Raw genomic sequence first — 23,713 nt, 5'->3', positions numbered from 1 at the left:
CGTTAAATGAGTTGCCTCTTCAGTTAAGCTATGTGCACTAATTATAGATGCTAATTTCCTTAGCTTTTTCATCCTATTCAAATTCATAACGAATAGAACTGCTGGCAAAATAAAACCAAGCACAATCAGAATCAAAAGAACAACAATGGGATGGCATATACTGTTTAGGACACCTGTGGTAGTAGGAGACCACCCGAACAGGGTATCCCACCACCTATGCTCGCCATCTTGCTTTACCCTCTCTATAACCCGGTGTATTTTTCCTACGTCATGATGAACAGTCACTAGGGTTTTCTGTCCGCTTTCCATGATTTTCTCGAGGATTTTGATCAGGTCTTGATGGAGCATCAGTTGTCTCACTAGAGTGAAGTTCATCCCAATTGGGGTGGGCATTATCTTGTGAAGCAGTGTTTAGTTGGATTGTAATAGGTGGTGAGAGGTGACTTTAGCTTCATAAAGGATATCACACCCTGTAATCTTAGTGAAGTTACAAGCACAGAAGTTTGAGTGATTCTTTGTATCCACCACAATATCATCTACAAGCACAGAATCACAAATAGTTCTAAGACATGCACATCCATTGCCTATGTATATAAAAATTGTTTTAGAAGTCTCGTTAGGACGAATCTCAAAATGACAAATGTTTGCTCCGTGTCTAAACAAATATCATGAACTATAATTACATTGCCTTCACAGATGAACCCCAATTGTTCTCGGATAATACACGATTCCAAATCAACAGTTTGCCATTTGTCATCAAACTGACAGGCCCATCCCCTATGTTCTATAGGATAGAGAACAGCTCCGTCATGGTTTATTCCTAATGCAATAACGGGAAAAACTAGATGTACAGAGGCATTGTGTATGGTCAAGACAAAAGCAGTAGCTGTATTTGAAATAGCATTGTAGGTAAAATTCACCAGTTTCCACCAGGATTGGAATTCTCTTTCAAAATCGTTGGCATTGTCCCAGATTATTTTCCGAATTTCTGTGGGGAAAGTGCCTTCCTCACCTTCTCTTATAATCAAGGCAGAAACTGACTGCATCCACAATTGTGCTTGGATACAGCTGAGGGCTAAGGAAACATTATTTTGTGCAGTACTGAGTGCATCAATCATCAATTTGTGATCGTTCACTCTTTCCCAATTTGGCAAAATGTTTGACAGCATCCACTGGTGTGTCCCCAAGGCTAACAGAGATGACTTCAGTGGTTGCTATAATTTGGACAGATCTCTAGTCATAGCAGCCAATTTGTTCATTAGTACTTCCGGATCAATGCTATTCAGAGTTCCCAATCCTGTACCTAGAACACCAGTCACATCTCTAAGTTTCCTTGTTTTAAAAGAGCTGCATTTCCGGAGCCAAATGGTCCAGCCATCAAAGGATGTTTGCAAAAATGGAAAACAAGCTGGCTGGATGTCTGAAACATTGGTCTGCATCAGCAGTTCGACCTGTTTGAGAGACCATGCTGGATGGAATAATATTTGTTGTTGACAAGTTTTCCTGATTATATAAGGTCCAATTTTGAAAATTTTTGGGGTGAGTATAACTGGTGGTGTAGATGGAGTCATGATATTGTGAGGTTCAGCAGTGGTAGAGTGCGTTTTAGTATCTATTATAAATTTAAAAGAAAGGCCCTGTGTATCTTTCGACCAGAGACAGACTACCTCTGCCGTGTGAGTTAATGTGAAGTTTTGCCAGCAGTCTCGTGTTATTGGGTATGCACAATCTGCTATTTGTTTATCCTCCTCACCCATGGAAACACTAATTGCAATTGTGTTAGTATGGTCAGACCCATTAACCATTCAACATCCAATATTAATTTGTTCTCCCACTACTCCTTGAAGCTGCCAGGTTTTCTGCTTCTTCCATTCATGTCTAGCGTACGGCAGACTGTCATGCAGTACTAATGTTAGTAAACTTAAAACTGTGCTATTCCCCATAGATCCGGTAGATTGCAAAAAGGCCTGAGACCAGTCAGGGATCAGGGTCCATTTATTTAGGGGGATCATGTTCTCTTTGTAAGGCTGATGAGGGTTTCCCCAGGCAGCCGGGAGGCTCAGGGTTATAATAATTAAGGTAGCTCGCCAAGCAGGGCAGGATCCTAGCAACAAATTTCTTTCTCCTTTTGTACTCATATCTCTTTTACCTGGGGCTTTCCTGTGCTCTGTTCCTGTGGTCCATTGCTCTCCCCCACTACTCCTTACCTCTCTGCCTCACCTGCCAGCCCGGGTGCGTCGGTCTGCAGGGATCATTATCTTCTCGGCAGCAGGGGTAGTCTTCAGGGGGTGCATTATTTGGGCTATCTCCTTAACTCCTGCCCCCACTCCTAAGGGCAGGCTGTCAGGCCTGCAGGCAAAGGGTCTCCTTCAAAGGATTTCTTTGATTTTACGACAGACTCTCTGCCGTCCCTAGCGAGCTTTACAGGGCCTGAGTCCCACACCTACTTAGGGTCCACCCTCTGCCTTTCATTCCCTTTCTCCTATCTTCCTAGAGTTATGTCGTTCTTCCCTACGTTCTCTACGTTTTTGTTGTTTATAGACTCGGGAATAACGGCGAATCGTGCTATTCCACTCGTCGGGCCTCACTTGCCACCCCAGAGGAACGTGGATTCCCTTCTTACACAAGGTAGTTAATATGACTGTCTGGTTTTGGCATGTCATCCTATGCAATTGGTGTTGGAATTCCCATGCCAGGGCCCAATCTCTTCTCTGTTCTAGATTTTCAACTAGTGACACTGCTTCTCTGTCAGGGATCTCCCGCTCTCCAGGGATCCTTATAAATTCTCTTAAGGCCCTTAATGGATTTGCTCTTCTCCAATCCCAATCACAAGTAAAACACCATGCACTCCCCACCAAATGTGACTGGAAAATCCACCATTTGTCTTTACAGCCCCCGCAAAAGATTTTTACCCACGCCTGACAAGAAGATTCCCGACATTTAAGACACTCGGTGTAATTGAATAATTCTCGCCTCACTTCAGCCACTACTGAAAGAGCAAGCGTCAGTTCATTCCAGGTTTTCCACGGCAGAGGGCACTTTAACTCCTGTTCCAGTTCCTGCAGGGGTTTTCTTACCAAAAGGCTCAATCGGTGTAGTTCTCTGTCCCCTAATTCAGTCATTCACGTTCCCAGCTGGCGCAGGTCCCTGTGCCTTCCACAGGGTTGGCCGTAGATCTCCAGGGCGACTGGTCACCTCCCAAGGGGTGTCTGCAGTGATGGGTCCTTTCACTCGACTGGCATGTGTCCAGCCTTTTTCAGCAGTTCGGATGGCTGTTTCTGTGGTAAACAGGACAACATAGGGACCTTCCCATTGGGGTGTTAGGGATGTCTCTTTCCAAGTCTTAATTAGGACCCTATCTCCGGGTTTAAGCTTATGCATTATTATATCCAAAGGGGGTCTTTGTACCAATAGCCCTTTTCGTTTTAATTCCTCCCTCTGTTTCATTAACTGTTGTATGTAACCCTGAATTTGACTATCTTGGATGCAAGGATGGTTCCCCGGGAATTCTAAGTCGTAAAGCATTCCATAAAGCATTTCAAAAGAAGAAATTTCCACATCTGTCCTAGGTTGGGTTCTAATGTTTAGCAATGCCATGGGTAAACATCTGACCCAAGACATTTTAGTTTCTACCATGAGCTTGGTGAGTTGCTTCTTGATTTCTCCATTTGCCCTTTCCACCCTCCCTGAGCTTTGAGGGTGCCAAGGGGTGTGATATTGCCATTTAGTGCCTAAGACCCCAGTTACCTCTCTCAGTACTTTGTTTGCAAAATGGGGACCTCTATCAGAGTCTAATATTTCTACTAGTCCATACCTAGGGATTATTTCTTCCAGCAGGGTTTTAATCACCACATTTGCAGTAGCCCGTGATGTAGGATATGCTTCTACGAAGTGGGTTAGATGATCTACCAGTACCAAGAAGTACTTGTATCTCCCTACTTTTGGTAGCTCGGTGAAATCTATTTGTATATGTGAAAAAGGTCAGTGTGCTAATTCCCTTCCTCCTGGAATCCTTTCTCGAGCCTGATGTCTGTTAAGTCTTTAGCATGTTATACATCCCCTAACTACTTGTTTTGCTATATCGTAAATTCCTATACACATGTACTTAATAGTAAACTGATCTACTAAGGCTTGGGTTCCCCAATGAGTCTGGTCATGCAGCTGCTGCACTATTCTTCGGGCCATAGATTTTGGCAATACCTCCCTATCATCTGGCAATTTTCGAATACCCCCATTCTCTTTTATTCCCATTTTGTCTAATTTCTCCTTTTCCTGGGCTGTGAAGCTCAGGACTCGAACTTTCTCGTCATCTCGCGTTCTCCTTATCCCCTGATCCTGGAATTTTCTGAGAGCAGTTTCCTTTGCCTCTCTGTCTGCTGTGTTGTTTCCTCTGATCAAATGGGAGAGACCCTTTTGATGTCCTTTAACATGTACTATTGCTATTTTCTTTGGGCCTCTTAAAGCTTGTAGTACCTGAGTAATTAGTTCCTGATGAATTAATTCTCTTCCTCGGGAGTTTATTAACCCTCTTTCTTCCCAAATTTCCCCAAAAGTATGTACCACTCCAAAGGCGTATTTTGAGTCTGTGTAGATGGTCCCAACCTTAGCTTCCAAGAATTTTAGAGCCCGCAATACTGCATACAGCTCACAGGCCTGGGCTGACCAACTAGGACTCAAAGGTCCAGATTCTATTATTTCCAAAATTTACCTCCTACAATCGCATATCCAGAGATTCGCTTTCCCTCAACAACTCTAGAGGACCCATCCACAAATAACCTTTCTCCCTCTTCCAGTTCTTCCTCTTCGAGGTCCGGCCTAATTTTTGTTTGTTTTTCTATGCTATGTAGGTAGTCATGAGTTAAATTCTCCTGTGGATCTCCAAACAAAAATTCAGCGGGGTTTTGCAGAGAGGTGGTTTCAAGTATCAACTGAGGGGATGACAGTAAAATGCCCTCGTATTTCAAAACTCTTGAGTCTCTTATCCATTTTTCTGCCTTTTGTTGCAATACTGCCCGTATGTAATGGGGGGTAAAGACTTTCAGTTCACCTCCATAGGTAATTTTGAGAGCTTCTTCCACTGAGAGGGCTGTTGCCACTATAATCTGCAAACATGTTGGCCATCCTCTACTTACGGAGTCTAGTATTTTAGAAATAAATGCTACTGGTTTTCGACTGCCGGCCCAGTCCTGTGCCAGTACCCCAAATGCTACTCCTGCCTCAGTGTTAACAAACAAATAAAAGGGTCTCCTAACATCCGGGAGGCTTAGCACTGGGGCATTAGCCAATTCCTCTTTTAATTGTTCTAATGATTCATCATCCTTCCCAGTCCATTTCATCAAACCTTCAGCAGTTAGTTTTTCATACAAAAATTTTACTTTACCACTAAAGTTTTCAGTCCATTGTCTGCAGTATCCTACAAGACCCAATAGCTGCCTGATTTGTCTCTTATTTCTTGGGGGAGGAAGGGAGAGGATTCCCTTAACCCTCCCTGGGTCTAGTGTTTTAGTTCCTTTACTAAGTCGGTGTCCTAGGTACTTCTACGAATTGCAATTTACTTTTGGACACCTTCAGCCCCTGGATGCTTAGAAAGTTCAGAAGCTTAATGCTTTCTTCTCTAACTGATTCCTCGCTTTTTCCAGCAATTAAAAGGTCATCTACATATTGAACGGTTATTCCTTGGTTTGGGGTATAGGATTTCATTATTTGCTCTAGTGCCTGCCCAAACAAATTTGGGGATTCTGTGAATCCCTGTGGGAGCACTGTCCACCTTAGCTGTTGCTTTCGGTGGGTATCAGGATCTTCCCATTCAAATGCAAAATAATCTCTACATTCTTCTTTCAAGGGGCACGCCCAAAAGGCATCTTTCAAATCTATAACACTATACGAGTGATCATCTGGTTTCAATTGACTGAGCAATGTATGGGGGTTTGCTACTACAGGGAACCAGGCAATGGTTCTCTTATTTATTTCCCTTAGATCGTGTACTAATCGGTATTTTCCATCTGGTTTCTTTACAGGTAAGATGGGGGTGTTGAAGGGAGACATGCAAGGTTCCAAGAGCCCTTGTTGTATTAACTGTTCTACCCCTTTGCCCCCCATCTGACATGGGATATTGTTTTATCCTTACTGGGATTTCTGTGTTTTGAATGTTTACTGTGAAGGGCTCTTCAATCTTCCTGCTGTATCAAGGGTATACCAGACTTCTGGGTTGATTTTCTCTTTGTCAGTGACCCGTAAGGGGCACAACCTGACTTTCAGCTGTTTTTCTTCAATATTTATATTTATCCCTAATTCCATCATTAAATCTCTTCCTAATAAATTGCAATCAGCTTCAGGGACCAGTAGCAGTGATCCTACCCCTATTTTCTTCTCTGATTCTATTAAAACATCTTTAATTACAGGAACCTTGAAGGGTTGTCCTTTTGCCCCAATAACCTGTACTGTGGAAGGTGAAATCCTACATCCTGGGGGCAAAGATTGAACTGTTGATCTCTCAGCCCCTGTATCTACAAGGAAGGTTATGGGGGTTTGCTGGGGACCCAACTTAAGTTTTACCAAGGGCTCCGATGACATTTGGGTCCCCAATAGATAGAACCCTTGACCCCCCTAATCCTCTTTGAACATTTTCTCATCCCTAAGCCTCTTTCGGCATTCCCTCTTCATGTGTCCTTTTCCACCACAATAGTAACACACTGTTCCTTCTCTCCCTCCAGTTGGAGGTCCTCCTAAATCCCGGGGACCTCTCCTCATGCCATTTCTTTCTCGTGGTGGAGGGTTGTTTTGCTGTCCCTCCCTGACTGCCACCACCATCATCCGAACTCGTCTTCTGTGTGCCTCATCCTCCCGTCTAACATATACCTTCTGAGCCTCCCTGAGCAATTCATCAAGTCCTCTGTCTAACTTTTCTAATTTCTTTCGAACATCCTCCCATGATTTGGCTACAAACTGTGTTTTAAGGAGTGCTTGCCCCATTGGCATCTCTGGGTCCACCCCTGAGTATAACTGAAAACTCTTCCTTAATCTTTCCAACCATTCAGTGGGGGTCTCATCTTTTCCTTGGCACTCTTTGAATGCCTTGCTTATATTTTGTCCCCGGGGCACAGCCTCTCGTATGCCCTGGATTATGATGGTTCTTAAGTCCTGCATATGACCACGATGGTTGGGGTCCTGATTGTTCCAGTTGGGATTTTGCAAGGGCCATTTCACATCAGCCGCGGGACCTTGAACATGTTGGGTGTCCCAAATCCTCATTCCTGCCCTTCTAATCATCCCTCTCTCCTCTGTTGTAAATAGGATGCCTAGAATGGATTGCATCTCCACCCAAGTATATATGTTTGGCCCTAGGAACTGATCCACTCTTTCTGCTACTCCTATAGGGTCTTCTAATAATTTTCCCATCTCTTTCTTAAACTCGCGGACATCTCCCGAGTTCAAGGGAACAGTGACAAACCCCATCCCAGCTTGAGGTCCTCCTAATGCTATTTCCCTGAGAGGGAACAACCCACTCCAAGTACGCTTCCTGCAATCCGGGGAGTCCGTGACCTGCTGTCTATTAGGGGCCGATACTGGGGGTGCGTTTGGGGGGGGGGGGGGTTCAGGGGGAGCTGGTGGTATATACGGGGGAGGATAAATAGGAACATATTGCTCCGGTTGAGACTTTTTCTTTTTTTCCTCCTCCCCTTGACTTCCCTTAAGGGGGAACAACCTAGCTGTTTGCTCATTACTTCCTACCAACCATAATTTAGCATATGCACTCTCCTCCGAGTTCACCGGCTCTTTAGAATTCACATAAATGTTCAGGGCTTGACAGACCCAATCCTCGAAGGATCCGAAAATGGGCCAGTATATACTTCCTGAATCCAGATTCTTACCTCCCCACACTACCATTAAATAATTTATCATTTTTGCCTTATCCTTCCCCTTTCTGGAGGGAAAGTCATCCCAATACTTGATCATTAATCCTAACGGACTGTCCTTAGGTATTGGGGGTAACTGGGGACCCTCCCCCATGGGATCAGAAGGCTTGCATTTCTTCTGCCCCATCTTCCAAGGCACCTCCACACACACACACACAAAACCCCTCGGTGGTGGCTCGCTCCCTCGCGGGCTACGAGAACCGCACTACTAGAGGGTCCCTCTCACGTCATCCACAGGTGGACGTCTCATTCACCGTGCCCCAGGATCCCAACCCCAACCGAGCGGTTCACCTCGTATACTCATGCGTCCTGCGTTGTCGCTCGGATCTTCGTGCACAAAGTTTACATGGTTACCGGTGTTTTCCTTGCTTATTCCCGAATTTAGGTTCGTCAGTCCAGATGAGGGGTCAGGTGAGAAGGCCAGGGCCACCAGGTGGTGGGGCACCCCCCCAGGATTCTCGAACCAACCCCGTTTACTGGATCCGAGTCACGGCACCAAATTGTGATAAACGAGTCCACTGGATTTAAGGATCATACAATTATTTTTATTATTATGCAAGCAAGAATAAGCAAAGTTCAGCGCTGGGCGGCCGGAGTCTCTGCTCCTCTAGGCTCGCACCATTCCTATCCCCAAAGTTCACCTTTTATTGCCTTCTTCTCCCGGGTCCAGGGATGACGTGGTCTGTCTTTTGCACTTGCTCGTTCAGTTGCTAGGGGGTCTTTTTCTGCCTTCTGGTGGTCGTGGGATGAAGGCTCCAAGTCTTCCTCTTTAACCGCTGAGTGAACTTTCCCTTATAAGGCATACCTATACAGTGGAATTTTCAGAACACTATATGATTCCTGCAAGCCTAAGCAATTCTTGTGAGTTTAGGGATTGTTGTTACAGCCTTCCTCTGTGACCTCTCGGTGAACTTCTCCTTATAAGGTATATCTTTACAATGGAATTCTCAAAGCACTATATGATTCCTGCGAGCTAAGCAACCATATGTGGCAGCACATTTAAGAATGAAGCGGTTTTAGCTATTTAGTTATTGCTTTGATATTGTATAATTATTTAGCTATTGATTTAATTAATGAACAAACATATTGCTACTTATTACAGTGTCCCTTTGCACTTCTGAATCTCTTTCACCCCTCCCCTCTATTTACAGACACCGCCCCGCTCGCCGCTCGCTCCCGCCCCTCGCCCTTCCCTCGCTTGGCAGCCACGTCCTTCCCCCGCCCCCGGCACCCAGCGCCGAGGGGCAGGGCGCTGGCTCGGGGGGGGGGGGGGGGGGGGGAGGGGGCGCTCTCTGTCCACAAGGCGGCAGCACTGCCGCTGGCCACAGCCGGGGACCACCGCTCGCCTTGAGGGAAGGGAGGCAAAAAGGAACAGGTGCGCTCCCCTTCGAAAAATCCTCAAAAATAAATGCCCCAAAAATCCCTACACGAAAATTTAAAAAACCCCTGCCTCTAACCAAATAACCCCCCCCCCAAAAAAAAACCTCCTTTCTTTTAAACTTTATTTAACTATTTTTTATATTTATATTTTTCATATTCACATTTACATTTATAAATTGATGTATAATGTATATTGATGTATAATGTTATTTCTATTCTATATTACATCTCTTCCTATTACTTATATTTATTATTTTATACTTTTATATATCTATATATATTTATTATATATTTTTATATGTTTCTATATTTAGATTTATATTCCTAAAATACTTATGTTCTTTAAAAGAAAAACCCTGCCTCTAACCAAATAGGAACAAAAAACCACTTTCTTTAAAACTATAATTAAATATATCATATTTATATTTTTCATAATTATATTCACATTGACATTTGTATTTTATATTGACATATTTTATTTATATATACGCATATATATCATAATGTAATATTATAAATACATTATTATTTGTATTATATATTTTGTCAATTTCTAAGATACATACTTATTTCCATTTTATATTTATATATATTTTTTATATATTTATGATATAGTTCTATATTAAGATTTATATATTTAATCATTATTTCTATTTTTATTATTTACAGGAAAAGCCCTGCCTATAACCAAATTTTTAAAAAAACACTGTTATTTAAATAATATTTAAATCGTTTTATATTTATATTTTTCATATTTATATTTGCCTTTACATTTACAGTTTATATTGATGTATTATATTTACAGAAGTATATAACATATATCACAATAAAATAATATATATGCTTTATTTCTATTATATATCTATTTCTAATACTTATATTTACTTACATTTTATATTTATATATGTATTTATGGTACATTTCTATATTTAGATTTCTAGTTTTATGATAATTATATTTTTATAAAAACGCTGCCTATAACACAATAAAAATAAAATAAATTTTAAAAATTATTTTTAACCATATTTAAATATTTTTATATTTTTATTTTTTATATTTCTATTCACATTTAGATTTATAAATTTGCATTTATCATCCTATAATCTATTGATGTACTATTATAAATTACACATAATATATTACAATATAATAAGATATATACAGTATTATTGTTACTATAAAATGTATCTATCTCTATTATTTTGTATTTATTTATATTTTATCTTTTTCTATATATCTCTATACCTTTATTATATATTTCCATATTTCTATTTCTACATGGTGATCTTTCCATTTATAACCTATGTTTCTGTATTTTACATAAACATATAATGGATATTAAACATTATAATATCTTGTAGTAATATATAATATTTATGTTGCATGTTCTATTTATATATATTTTATTTACATTTTATATCTACAATTTATATTCGCATTTCTATATTTATATATTTGTTTTGCTTATTTATAGTTGTATGGCAGGGAGGCAGGGGGACAGGATGGAATGGGACGGGACAAGAGGGGACAGGACGGGCGCCCCACATGGCACGGCAGATGTACGGGCCACTCCCAAGATGGCGGCCGTGAGAGAACCTCGGCAGAGAGAGGCGTTTTTGCCGCAGCATCAGTGGGGGACTGCAGTACTGCTCTCTGTGCACAAAGCGGCAGCACTGCCACCCACCTCAGCCAGGGGCTGCGGCACGCCTTGGGGCTGTGGGCAGAGAAGGCGGGAAAAAAAGAACAGGTGCCATCCCCTCCAAAATCTCCTCTAACATACGTGCCCCAAAATAACCCACACAAAAAAAACCCCAAACCCTTCCTCTACCCCAATAAGAACCAAAAAACCACTCTTTCTTTTAAATATATTTTAGTTTTATATTTTTAATATTTATATTCACATTTATATGTATAATGTATATTGATGTATAATGTTATGTATATTCTATATTCCATCTGCTCCTATTACTTTTTATATATTTCTATTTTCATACATATCTTTATATATTGATTATATATTTCTATATTTAGATTTATATTTCTATAATGCTTATATTTTTTAAAATAAAACCTCTGCCTCTATGCAAATAAAAATCAAAAAAGGCCCTTTCTTTTAAACCGTATTTAAAATTTTAAAAATTTACATATTTCACATTTATATTAACATTTACATTTAAAACGTATATTGATGTATGGTGTTATTTATATTTTATATTACATATCTTCCTATTACCTATATTTATTCATATTTAATATTTCCATACATATATCTTATCTATCTTTATATATTGATTATATATTTCTATATTTAGAACTATATCAAAATAATATGCATGTTCATATTACTTCCAATAAAACCCCTGCCTCTAAACAAATACAAACCAAAAAAAGCCCTTTCTTTTAGACTATATTTAAATATTTTTGTATTTATATTTTTCATATTATATTCACATTTGCATTTATAGTTTGTATTGATGTATTATATTTATAAATATATATATCATAATGTAATAATATAAACTTTAATTTATATTATATATCATATGTTTGGCTAATACTTATATTTATTTAAATTTTTATTTATATATATCTTTAAGTATTTATGATATATTTCTATACTTAGATTTCTACCTTTATTTTATTTATATTTATAATTTTTATAATAAACCTGTATTTCCCTTGACACAGCATGAGACTGTGTTGTCTGGTTCTGTCAGTTGCTGCCTGGGGAAAGAGACCAACCTTCACCTGATTACAACCACCATTCAGGAAGTTGTTGAGAGTGATAAGGTCACCTCTGAATCTCCCTTTCTCCAGGCCTGGAACATGTGGGAAAGATCTTGAAAATGTAGGATGGATTCTTGGAAAGATGCGGTGGGTTCTGGGACACAAGAAGCAGCTGGAGCACCAGGAGAAAGTTCTGGAGAATTTCCAAGGATCACCTGAGGGATTAGAAGGCTTCAACCCAGGATGCATCCCACTCCATTCCCCTCCTCCCCCACTCTGGCTCTTTCCCTTCTCAAAGAAAACCCCAGCCCTTACGGCATCCTGATGGCATCCTCCAGTCATGGACCATGGCCCCATGCTTCTGACACGTTGCCGCATAGGTCTCCAGCACCTGGCAGAGGATTGACCTCGCCCCATTGCTCAGACACAGGTCAGACAGGCAGTTGCAATAGAAGTCATGAGGTGTTGTAGTGCGTTTTTATACTTTGTAATACTTTGAAGTAGTTTTGTTTTGTATCCCCATATTTCTCCCAAATGGTTTATCCCTGACTGTACCCCCCTCCCTTTACCTGTGTTATCCCTCTCCCTGGATGAGATCATCCCCAAACCCTCACCCTGGCTCTGTCAAGCACTCAGCATCCCATCCCTCCATCTAGAAGTTTCGGTCCAAGTCGTTGAGTGATTAGCCAGAGGCTAGGGGTCAGCCCCCCAAGCCTTGCCCCATACGCTGTCCTATATGTCTATCCCCCAGTACCCATCTCTTAGGGTCACTTATTGGTTAGTAAAATGTTATCTACTTTGGTTTCCACCTCCCTTTAAATATAACCTTGGCACATCTCCCGGGGCTCTGGGCAGGAGCCCCCTGAGGCGCAGGAGCTCTTTTGGGACTCCTAATAAAACCTTGGATTAACCCCTGCTAAGAGTCGGCCCTTTGTCTTCTACTGATGTCTCTAGTGTCTCTTCTGCTGCAAAGGCGACCAGCCTAGGTGCCCTCAGTACCCTCGGGGCACAGAGAGTGTCTCCCCGTGGTCAGTCATGTCGGGGCTGCCCCCCTGGTGTCTGCCGACTCGGGACTGGCCGAGGGTTACTGAGAGGCTCACAGAGGGACCGAGACAATGAGGCTTCACTATGTCGTGACATGCTCTGAAGGGCCCCTGGAAGGATTTTTTGATGATCCCACAATAGTGGCTCCTGCCATAAAGCTCCATCTTTTTCTCATCACACACTGGGCATACTCCATCACAATAATCCCAACAAATCGTCAGACTTGGAGCCAGTGCTTTTCCAGCTTTTAGCCATGTGACAATTGCAGTGATGTTGTCACCAGCCTTGGGGACATTGTCAAGGGGCTTGAGGTTGAAATTCCTGCAGAGGCCGCAAACATGGCAGAAGTAGGTGCTGGGGAGGTTGATCTGGAGGTGCCAGTTCCAGTCATAGGAGACCTGGAGACCAAAATCTGTCTCCAGAGCAACACAGAGCCCACTGGTACACACCCTTCTATCTGCCAGGAGCACAGAGAGCAGTGTCACCTCCCCGTTCACCTGCCAGTGGCCCAACATTCTCAGTTATCTCAATGTTTTATTCTCAACATACACCAATATTTCATTTCAAATGTATCCTAATATTCTATTCCTTACATATCCCAATTCTTTATTCCCAGCATATTCCAACACTAAATCTCATCATATCCCAACATTTTACACCTCAAATATCCCAATTTATTCTTGCCATATTTTATTACTGATATGTCCCAATATTCTATTCCCACTATGACCCAATATTTCATTCCCAGAATATCCAAACACCCCATAGTTTTTTGTTCCTGCTGCATTCCAACATTTTATTCCTGAAATATACTAATATTTTATTCCCTAGACACACCAACATTTTATCCCAGTTTATCCCAACATCTTATTCCTGGAATATCCTGTCTTTTTGCTGACACATACCAACATTTTACTCCCAACAAATTCCAACATCCTATTCCAATCTTATCACAACGTTCTGTTCCTGACATATCCAAATATTCTATTCCCCATATTTTGTTCCTACCATTTTCCCAACTTTTTATTCCTGACATTTCCCAACATTTTATTCCCAAAATATGTCAATATTTCAGCAATCAGCTTCCCAGTCTGACTGATTTATCCCAAAATAACATTGGCACTGCTGGATGAAGAAGGAGGTAGGGAAGAGCTGGATGAAGCAAAAAGTTGAGAAAAAGCCCAAATTCTCACAATTCCACCCAACTCACCAGACTCTTCTGTCTTCATTCTGACAGAAGGAGATGCGTTGTCCATAGATGTCAACATTGACCAAGGAGACATAGTGTCACTGTTGAGACAGAAACAGGAATGAAGGCAACACAACTCCATGCATTTTCAGAAGGCATAAAAGCTCACTTTATTACAAAACTTCACGTTTTTATAACTGATATCATTCACCTAGAACCTGATTGGTTCTTAATAACACCTGTCACCCCATTGATTAATTAGGTTAATTAGGAACAACACCATCTTTCCGTAACATCACATATAAGACGTTCCACATGTTCACCAACACCAGCTGCAGAGACCAAGATAAGAATTGTTTTAATTCTTTTCTCTGAGCTTCTCACAATTTCCCCAGGACAATGCCTGGGAAACTACCTGTTTCTCTCTGACAATGTCCACAACATAAGACACAGATTGGATCCCACCACGGATGTCATTCTTGGCCTGGACCCTGAAGGGCACCAGCCCAGGGTCATTCCCATGGGATTCAGCCATGGTGTAGGTGCAGGTTCCTTGGAAGTCAAAGTCAAGGCTGTTGAAGGTTTGGAAGTGTGGGTCACCATGTGGCGACCAGGGCTGGGACACAGTGGGATTGGGCACCGCGGGGCTGGCAGCGATCCTTGGGGCGGCACTGCAGGGACTTGCAGGGGTCTGGGAGGGGAGGAAGAGCAGAATGAGCCATGGGCTGGGTGAAATAGGAGATAAACATTGGGGGAAGCCATGGGTTAGGCAAAAGGAGGGGAAAAAATTGGGGGAAGTCATAGGATAGAGAAAACTACGAGATTTTACAGACCACAGAATAGGAAAAATCACAGGATGGAAGAAACTATGGGAGAAACCATGGAATGAACCATGGGAGAAATCATGGGTTGGAAAACCATAGGAAAGACTATGGTAAAAAAACATGGGAAGAACAATGAGACAAACGGGATAGGAAAAAAACATAGAAAAGGCCATAGCAGAAGCCATGGAATGGGAGAAACCATGGGAGAACCATGGGAAAAATCATAGGATGGGGAAAAAAACATGGAAGAAACCATAGGAGAAGCCACCAGATGGGAGAAACCATGGGAAGAATTACCCAATCCCTGACCATTAGTGCCAGAGATAGCACTCTGTTCCGTCCATCTCCCCTTCAATTTTCCCCACTAAATCAACCCCCCAGTCATCTCTGGATCCAATCTCCCTTTAAAACACCCTTTCCCCCCATTTTCCCTCACTTTTATTGATATATCCCAAGACCCCTTCCCAGATTTCACAGGATTTGTCCTCATTGCAAGCATGGTCATAGCAGGTAAGGCCCTGGCCAAGGACACAGGTGCAATGGCACTGGCAGCAATCCCAGAAAAGCATCCTATGGAGCTGTGGGGAGGGATAAGGGAGAAAGGGAAATCCATGAAAAGAGGAGATAAAAAGAAATATTCAGGAAAAAAGAACATAAGTGCAGAAAACTAGGGAAAATAATGAATGAAATATAAGGAAAAAGGATGTAAATGCATAAAAATAGGGGAAAAGGGGGAAATACAGGAAGAAAAAAAATAAAGGCATAAAAGTAGGGGAAAATGCAGGGGAAAAGCATAAATACAGGAAAAATAGGGAAAATGCAGAAAAATAAATGGAAATGCACAAATTAGGGAGAAATACAGGCAAAAAAAAAAGGATGTAACTGCCTAAAGATAGGGGGAAAATGAAATAAAATGCAAGGAATAGACAACATGAAAATAGTAGGGGGAAGGGGGGAAAATGCTGGGAAAATGCAGGAAATAAAAATGTAAATGCACAAAAATAAGGGAGAAAGGTGAAAAATTAATTTAAAATAGTAAATCCATTAACCAGGAAAAAAAGCAAATGCCATGGAAACAGAAATAAATGCAGAAAAATATGAGAGAAATTTAAAAATGGCATAAAAATATAGGTGAGGACATAAAAGAGGGAAAAGAAGGAAAACAATGCAGAGAGAAAAGACATAAATGCCTAAAAATACCGGAAAGAAAAGAAAGCCAGAAAAACTGCCTTATATTATTCTCCATCCCTGAAGCACCTGCACTTCTACTTGGGAATGTATCACTGTCCTTCAAAGACTGGTGACACTGGCAGCCCTCAGTGCATGTTTGGGGACAGGTGGTGGTATTTCCGGTGCAGATGTTGGCACAGGTGTTGGTGCAAAGGGAGTAGGTGCTGTTGGCTGGGCAGGTGGGGGCTGGAAGTTTCATGGAATCATGTATTGAGTTGGGTTGGAAGGGACCTTAAAGCTCATCCCATCACCATCATCCCATGTCCTATGTGTCAGCACTGTCACCCAGACCCAAACAAGGAACATTCCCCACCTGTGCCCCCCCCAAACTCCAGTATCACCTAGAGATCTTCCCAACTCCAAAGAGGGGATATTTGCCCCTGTGCCCTCCCAAACTCACGGCAGAAGGATGATGTCCTCCAAGCCCCCACGGTGACACCGGCACCTTGGCATGCAGTGACATAGCTCTGGATACTCTGGCACAGGACATGTGTGTCCCCTCCCATCATACAGAGGTCATGGATGCAGGATTGGGAATACGGGATGGGGTCAATGATGCGATGGCAGGAGCCAAAGGGACCTTCAGAGGCCGTGAGTAGGCCACAATAGTTGGGTTTTTGGAGGACTGCCACTTTCTCCTCTGTGCAGGTGGGACACTCATCCTTGGGACAGGTGTCATTGCAAGGTGTATCTGTTGTTTTCCATGCAGATCCAAAGGCTGTTGCATCTGGAGCCAGCTGGCCACTGGAAAGCTGGAACTCATCATTGCCTTGGCCATTGTAGTTGCCGCAGAGGCCACACAAGCGCCCCATGTAGGTCTGGGGGACCGTGACCATCACGTGCTGGACGAGGTCATAGTGGACAACGAGGCCAAAGTCAGTGCGGAGCAGGACACCTGTCCCATGTGGGTAGACCTGGACCTGTCCCTCACTCAGGATGGTGGGGAGGTGGTGGGAGATGGAATCCACCTGGGATAGAGAAGGAAGAGTCCTCCAGTGAGGAGGTGGGACCAAACATTTGGGGGAAACACCTTCCAAACAATATTCTGACAGATTTGTGGATCCCACTTGGAAGAAAAAAGTTTGGATGAGGATGGATTAGTCTTGGAGATGGGGTGAGGGCTCCCCTCACCAAGGAAACAGAGTTTTGGGGTTGATTGAGGTAGAACAAAAAAATTAGGGAAAACAACTTCCAACCAAGGTTTTAATGCATTTACAGATCTTGCTTAGAAAGAAAAGTTGGGAGGAGTACGGATTGGGATTGGAGATGGGCTGAAGTGTCCCTTCCATCAAGGAAACCAAATTTGGGAGGGATCCCATGAGATTTGGAACATAAAGTGCCACCATACCATGACACCTGTCCCCTTTCCTTGTTTCAAGGTCAAGGTGAAACAAGGACTCCCATAGACTTCCACAGACAACACTTCGATCCCGAAGACCTTCCCCTTCTGCTGTGACTCCTTCTAGATTGTGACCATAAATGATGTCACATTGTCACCTGTGCAGATCTGGGTGAGGACATAGGAGCAAGTACCAGTGATATTGAAGGCTATCCTCTCAAAGGTGACAGGTGGTGGACACCTGCAAAGGACACTGATGACCTTCCCATGGCCATCATCAGGACAGGAAGTATTTTGGCACTCGGAAGCATCAGAGTCTTGGGCTCACTGTGACCCCTTGTTCAGCTTGGCCGGAGGGAACTGGCAAAATAAGGGACAGGAATGATGGTCTTGCCCAGAAAATAAACGTTTTAATAACAAAAAACAAACATGGAAACTGCAGAGTACAGGGGCAAGATTCAAAAGACCCAGGGGCGTGGCCAACGCAACCACATATAGGGGTCTTTTGATTGAAGGGTCCAATTACTTGGGGGAAAACCTGTTAAAATCTGATACAAATGATTAAAACTCAACTTGCATACATAAATATGTATAAAAGTAGCTGATAAGGATTTTTTAAATTTAGGAAATAGGCAACTGGGGGGTTAGGTAAAAAAGGATAATTCTGGCTTTTTTTCTAAAAGAAATGGAATTTGGGCGTTTGGAGGAAAAATAGGAATAATGAGATTTGGGAATAAAATATGGGAATAAAGGGGTGTTTCTTAAATAAAAATATAAATCAGGGTTGGTTTTTGTTTTTGTTTTTTTTTTAACTGTGGTTTTGAAGAAAAATAAACAGGGAAATAAGGAATTAGGATTTTAAAAATTAAAATACAATGAATAAAATTTAAAACATAGTTTATATAGTCTTTTAAAAAGGAAGAAAAATAAGAAATATATTAGGGGGAAAAGAGGAAAAAAGGTTTTTCCTTATAAAACTACATAAGAAGTTGGGTTGATACAGGTTTTGCATGAAAAATTAAAGAAAAAGTAAAGAAAATAAGGTAGAAGAGGGTTTTTTCCCATAAAATGAATTGTTTTTATTAAAATAGAACAAATAAAAGGCCTTTTATCATAAAAAAAAAATTCAAAAAATAGACTTTTTTTTCTCCCCCAGAAATACAGTCAGTGTATCGACGGTGAGTTTTGTTCCTGGAAAAACACCAAAATAGCTAATTAGAATTTTACCTCAAAAAAAACCCCAAAAAACTCCCGAAAACTAAAATGTAAACCCAAATAATGAGGATAAAGTGCATTTTCATTTTTTCTTTAGAAAGTGAACAAAAAGGGGATGTTTTAATGAAAAATAAGAAGATTCTAAAGGCTATTGGATTAAAACAAATTATTTTAAAAGGACACTTTTTGGTTAAAACCAATAAATATGAGGCTGAGAGGTTGTTGGGGAAGACACAAAATGAGGGGAAAAGGGAATTTTCAGGAAAAAAAACACCCCAGGCATTTAGAATTTCCTTTTCTTATTTCAAGCAAATAAGTTCAAATTCAAGAAATTTGGGAATTTTGTGTGCAAAATGGGGATGTTGCTTACCACAGAAGGGAAGGAGGAGCCACCAGGACCAACCTGTGCTACTCCTGTGAAAAACACCCAAAAATACTAAAAATTGCTATTTTATGGGAAAAATCCCTGTGAGCCCAGAGATGTCTCCAGAACCCTCAAATTACCCCCAAAATGCCTTTTTTCCCCCCATGGAATCCCTTGGGGCTTATTTTGGCCCCTGTTGCCACCAAATCCACCCAAAAACCTTCCAAACACTATGAATTTTGCCTCAAATCCCCCAAAATTGGGTCAAAATGCTTGTTTTTCCCTCTAAATTTCCTGCAGTTTGGGTCAAAATGGAGTTCAACAAATGAGTTTAACAAAATCCTCCCTCCCCCTGATATCCCCCCTCCAAGGCCACTTCCAATTCCCCATTCCTATCAGATTTGCCCAAAACATTCCAAAAAAGATAAATTTTAACCAAAATCACCTAGATTTGTGTCAAATTCAAGTTAAAATGCTTACACAGCCCTCACCCACCAATCCCTTACCTTGATGCCACCTCAATACTACATTTCCACCAAATTCACACTAAAACTTCATGGAAAGAATGAATTTTGCCCCAAATTCCCCCAGTTTGGGTCAAAACGGTGTTCAAAATCCAGGACAACCTGCCCTCCACCTTATCCCACTCAAGTTCCCCCAAATCCTAAATTCAGCCTAAAAAGGGGGAAAAAAATTCCAAATTCTGGGCATGAAGAGGGCAAAAAATCTGAAATTTGGAGGAAAAGTGCACAAAAAGGGAAAACCCCTGAGATTTGGGGGGAAATGGGCAAAAATAAAAAATCTGGGCACAAAAAGTGTTTCAATCCAACATTTGTGAAGAAAAAGGAATAAAATTATGAAACTTATGGGGATAAGGGGGCAAAAGCCATAAAACTGGGGAGGAGAAAGGGTAAAAAATCTGAAATTTGGGCAAAAAACCCCTCCTCAATTTCTGTCCATACCCAAAGAATAAGGAAAACAAATTAAAAACAGGGAATGAAGCCTCTCCACTCACCAGCCTGTCAACTCCAGAATTCCAGGGACTCTGCAAACATAGACAAAGCACTTGTCCCCAGATTGCCCTTTTTATCCCTAAATGGGGCTCAGCCACAGCCAAACCATGCACATTTGGCCAGATTCAGCAAAATTTCAGGATGCAAAGCGGGGAGGAGGGGCCAGGGGTGCATGTTCCACAGTTCCAGAGAATTTGGGAACTGGCAGCTGGATCCTGTCACTGATAGGACGGTGACAGAGTGGAAATCAAAAGAATTGCTGTTCCCATGGCGCTCTCTGCCTCCACTGAAAAGAATGAAGGATTTGTCTTTACAAACAAACTGTAGGTCTGCTGATGAACAGAAATGGATACTAAGAGATAAAAGAAACAGTGGGCATCTTTAACATACATTCCATAGGAATTTCATTGATTGACATAAGGAAAAGAAAAAAGAGGGGTATACATTGGAAGGGGGACTTTATTAGGTGATTCAGGAAGACTGTGCCTCTCAAGCACCCCAGACAATGGGGAAAGAGAGAGGGAAATACAGCAGGGTAATCAGGATAAAAAGAAGGCTGCCCTCCTCCAAAAATTTGGTAGGCCCCAGGGGAAATGCCCATGACCTCTCTCTATAGCTGAATAAAGTTACAGGACTCTGTCTCCTTTTTGGAAATAAACCTCTGGTGTTTGTGGGTTAATTTTCCTGACACTGTGACCCCGGGGAAAGGACAAACCAAGTCCAGATGTTTTTTACCCAAAATTAATGATCCAAGTCCCAGCAGGAAATTCTGGCCCAAATGACTGAAAAAGCTGAAGAAAACCAGCTGGAGCCAGGAGAGATGATGGCAAACAGGGAATTAAAGGGCTTTTGCCTTAAAACGAAGACATAAAAACGGGGAAACCCTGAACCCCACAGAGATCCTCAAAACTGTCCAGAGACAGAGACCCCACCCCCAAAGCCATCCAGGGACCCCCAAAACTACATGGGGATCCCCCAAAACTACCCAGGGATCCCCTCAGCCCTCTAAACCTCCCAAACCACAAGGTCTCTCCAGGAAGATGGGGGTCTCTGGAAGGGTTTTGGGGGTCCTGATAAATGACACGGAGAAGAGAAATTTTCAGTTGCCCTGAAGGTGCTGGATGGAGCTTAAAGACAACTGTCAGAAAAGCTGAAAGGATTTAAAGGCACACACAGAGGATCGCAAGCACAGCTGGACCCAGTGGACAAATAGGTAATGAGGAATATAGTGGGGTTTTTGTCAAGTTATGTAACAAGAAGTAACAGTGCACACTCAAGGAAAACGTTCAAGGAAAGGTCACGTGTAATATGGAAGCATTCTGTGAATATGACCACCAGAGACCCGTTAGTGGTCCCTACAGGACCATACCCTGTGGCAGTTTCGTCACACACATCAGATTAAAGGAGAAATCCTTCAGTGTGTCACTGGTGGGGCTAGACGCACTCTTGTGGGCTAAGGTGGTCATTTGTGGGCCAGGGGCGGTCACTTGTGGGGCAGGGGGGCAGTTGTGTGTCAGGGGTCACTTGAGGGGCTGAAGGGGCACTTGTGGGTTGGGGAGACACTTCTGGCTCAGGAAGTCCCTTGTGGGGCTGGGGGAACACTTGTGGGACTGCCACCCCTCATGACATGCAGCCCCCCCAGGCCCTCTCGGGGACCTCCTCCTCTGGATGCTGCGATGCCACCGCCAGGCCATAAGGGGAAGCCTTTGGCAAGACATCCCCACCCCCAAATTTCAGAGGTATGCCCCTGCGCCTTCCCCAGGTCCCCCTAACTCCCCATTTGCTCTCCCTTCCCTTCCCCAGGGCCATCAAGATCCTCTTGGAATGCCCACCTGGGCAACCCCAACGCATGGTGGGGCCAATAAAGCAATGTCACCCCAAAATTGCACCCGGGAGGTGGGGAGACCCCCAAAACTCCCTCCCTTACCGCCCTCACCTTTGGGATTGTCCCCAATCCCCTCTCCCCCCAAATGTCCCCAGGAGCTTTAGGGGGCTTCTGGGGGCTCAAAAGCAGCTGTTGGTGGGGCGCTGGGTGTCTCTAGGGGGTCCGGGAGGGTCTTTGGAGTGTCTGGAGGGGCTCTGATGAGGCTGAGGAAGGGATTTTGGGGGGTTGTACGGGGAGTGCTGGAAATCAGGAGTAGTTGGGAGGGCACTGGGTGTCTATAGGGCATCTAGAAGAGGTCTGTGGGATTTTGGGGGGAGACTCTAGGAGTGCTGAGGAAAATCTGTGAAAGATATTGGGGGTCCAGGTAGGGGTTTTGGGGGACCCTTGGGCTTTGGAGTGTCGTTAACAGTCCAGAGGTCTGTGGGATGTTTTGGGGGGCCCAGGACAGCGTTGGAGGGTCTGTGGGGACTAGGAAGTCTATAGGGGCGTCTGGGGGTTTATTGGGAGCATCAGGGCGGGGAACCCCCAAACCCTTAGGAGTGGGGCTCACCTGTCTTCTTCACCTTCTCATGGCTGATGTGGCACCGGGGGCTTCTGGTGTCCTTCCGCCCCTGGGGGCGCTGTGGGGGGTCAAGGGGGCATCAGAAGCTCACCCTGAGCCCCCAAAAATCCCTCGTGGCCCCCACCTCCCATTGGCCGCTGGTTTTGCGCCAGTTTACTCACTTCCTGGACTACAACTCCCGAAAGACCGCGGGTCCCTGTAGGCCGCCGATAGAGCCGGGACTGCGGTTCCCGTCATGCCCCACGGCCCCTGAAGAGTTCCACCAGAGCCAGGACTGTCCCAGAAGTACCGTCCCGGCTGCTCCCCAAGTGCTTCCCTGAACCGTAAGTGCGCCCCTGGGCCCCGTAAGTACCCTCAGTTTCCCTCTCCTGACCCTCAAGTGCCCCTCATGGTCCCAATGTCCGCCCGCCCCCCGTCCCCTACTTGCCCCCAAAATGCCCCCTGTGTGTCCTCTTGGACCCCCAAGTGCTCTCCAACTGCCTCCCCTAAGCGCCCCTCCAGACCCTTTAATGATCCCGCAAGCACCCCCCAGCTGGCCTCCAAGCGCCCCTCGAGTGTCTCCTGGGAACTGGAGTGATGACAACAATGTAGAGAAAGACCCTGACTCTATCGCAGTATCAGCAACCATTCAGCCTTTAATTAAAATTTGAATCAAAACTGCAATGGCCGATGTAGGGGATGGACAAGCCTCCCCACTTTTTCATGCTACTCCCGTGGTCCCTCTTGGGGCCAGGGAAGTTGCAGGAAAAACATTCCTGTGTGTTGTGCGCATCAAGATTTCATAGAAATCAGGAACAGAGCCTGTGTGGTGAACTTCCCTGACAGGTGGAGATAAATCCCTCCATCCCCTACAGACTCCCCAGCAGATCCCAAATACCCTCAGGATCCCCTCAAAATGCTCCATAGCTCTCCCCCGTGAACACCCTATAAACCCTCAGAACCCTCCCAAACCTCCCTCTACAACCTCATGTGGCTCTCTAAAATAACCCATAGATCTCGGCACTCCCCCACACCCCCCAAAAGGG

The 23,713-nt window shown here is 43.3% G+C and overlaps 2 long non-coding RNA genes across 2 annotated transcripts; one reads left to right on the top strand and one right to left on the bottom strand.

Annotated features, from left to right (window-relative positions):
• Nucleotides 1–8,439: 8,439 nt before the first annotated feature.
• On the bottom strand, nt 8,440–22,902 carry LOC136560358 (uncharacterized). The gene is made up of 5 exons (XR_010784134.1): nt 22,677–22,902; nt 16,711–17,278; nt 14,278–14,357; nt 12,092–12,238; nt 8,440–8,721 (listed from the first exon to the last, which is right to left on the bottom strand). It is a non-coding gene; the product is annotated as an uncharacterized lncRNA (long non-coding RNA).
• On the top strand, nt 9,239–11,147 carry LOC136560359 (uncharacterized). Its single transcript, XR_010784135.1, has 2 exons — nt 9,239–9,291; nt 10,771–11,147. It is a non-coding gene; the product is annotated as an uncharacterized lncRNA (long non-coding RNA).
• Nucleotides 22,903–23,713: the final 811 nt, after the last annotated feature.

The sequence above is a fragment of the Molothrus aeneus genome, chromosome 9, assembly GCF_037042795.1.
Source record: "Molothrus aeneus isolate 106 chromosome 9, BPBGC_Maene_1.0, whole genome shotgun sequence".
NCBI lineage: Eukaryota > Metazoa > Chordata > Aves > Passeriformes > Icteridae > Molothrus > Molothrus aeneus.
Note: the sequence above shows the minus strand (reverse complement) of the source record. Positions and strands in the feature narration are given on the sequence as shown.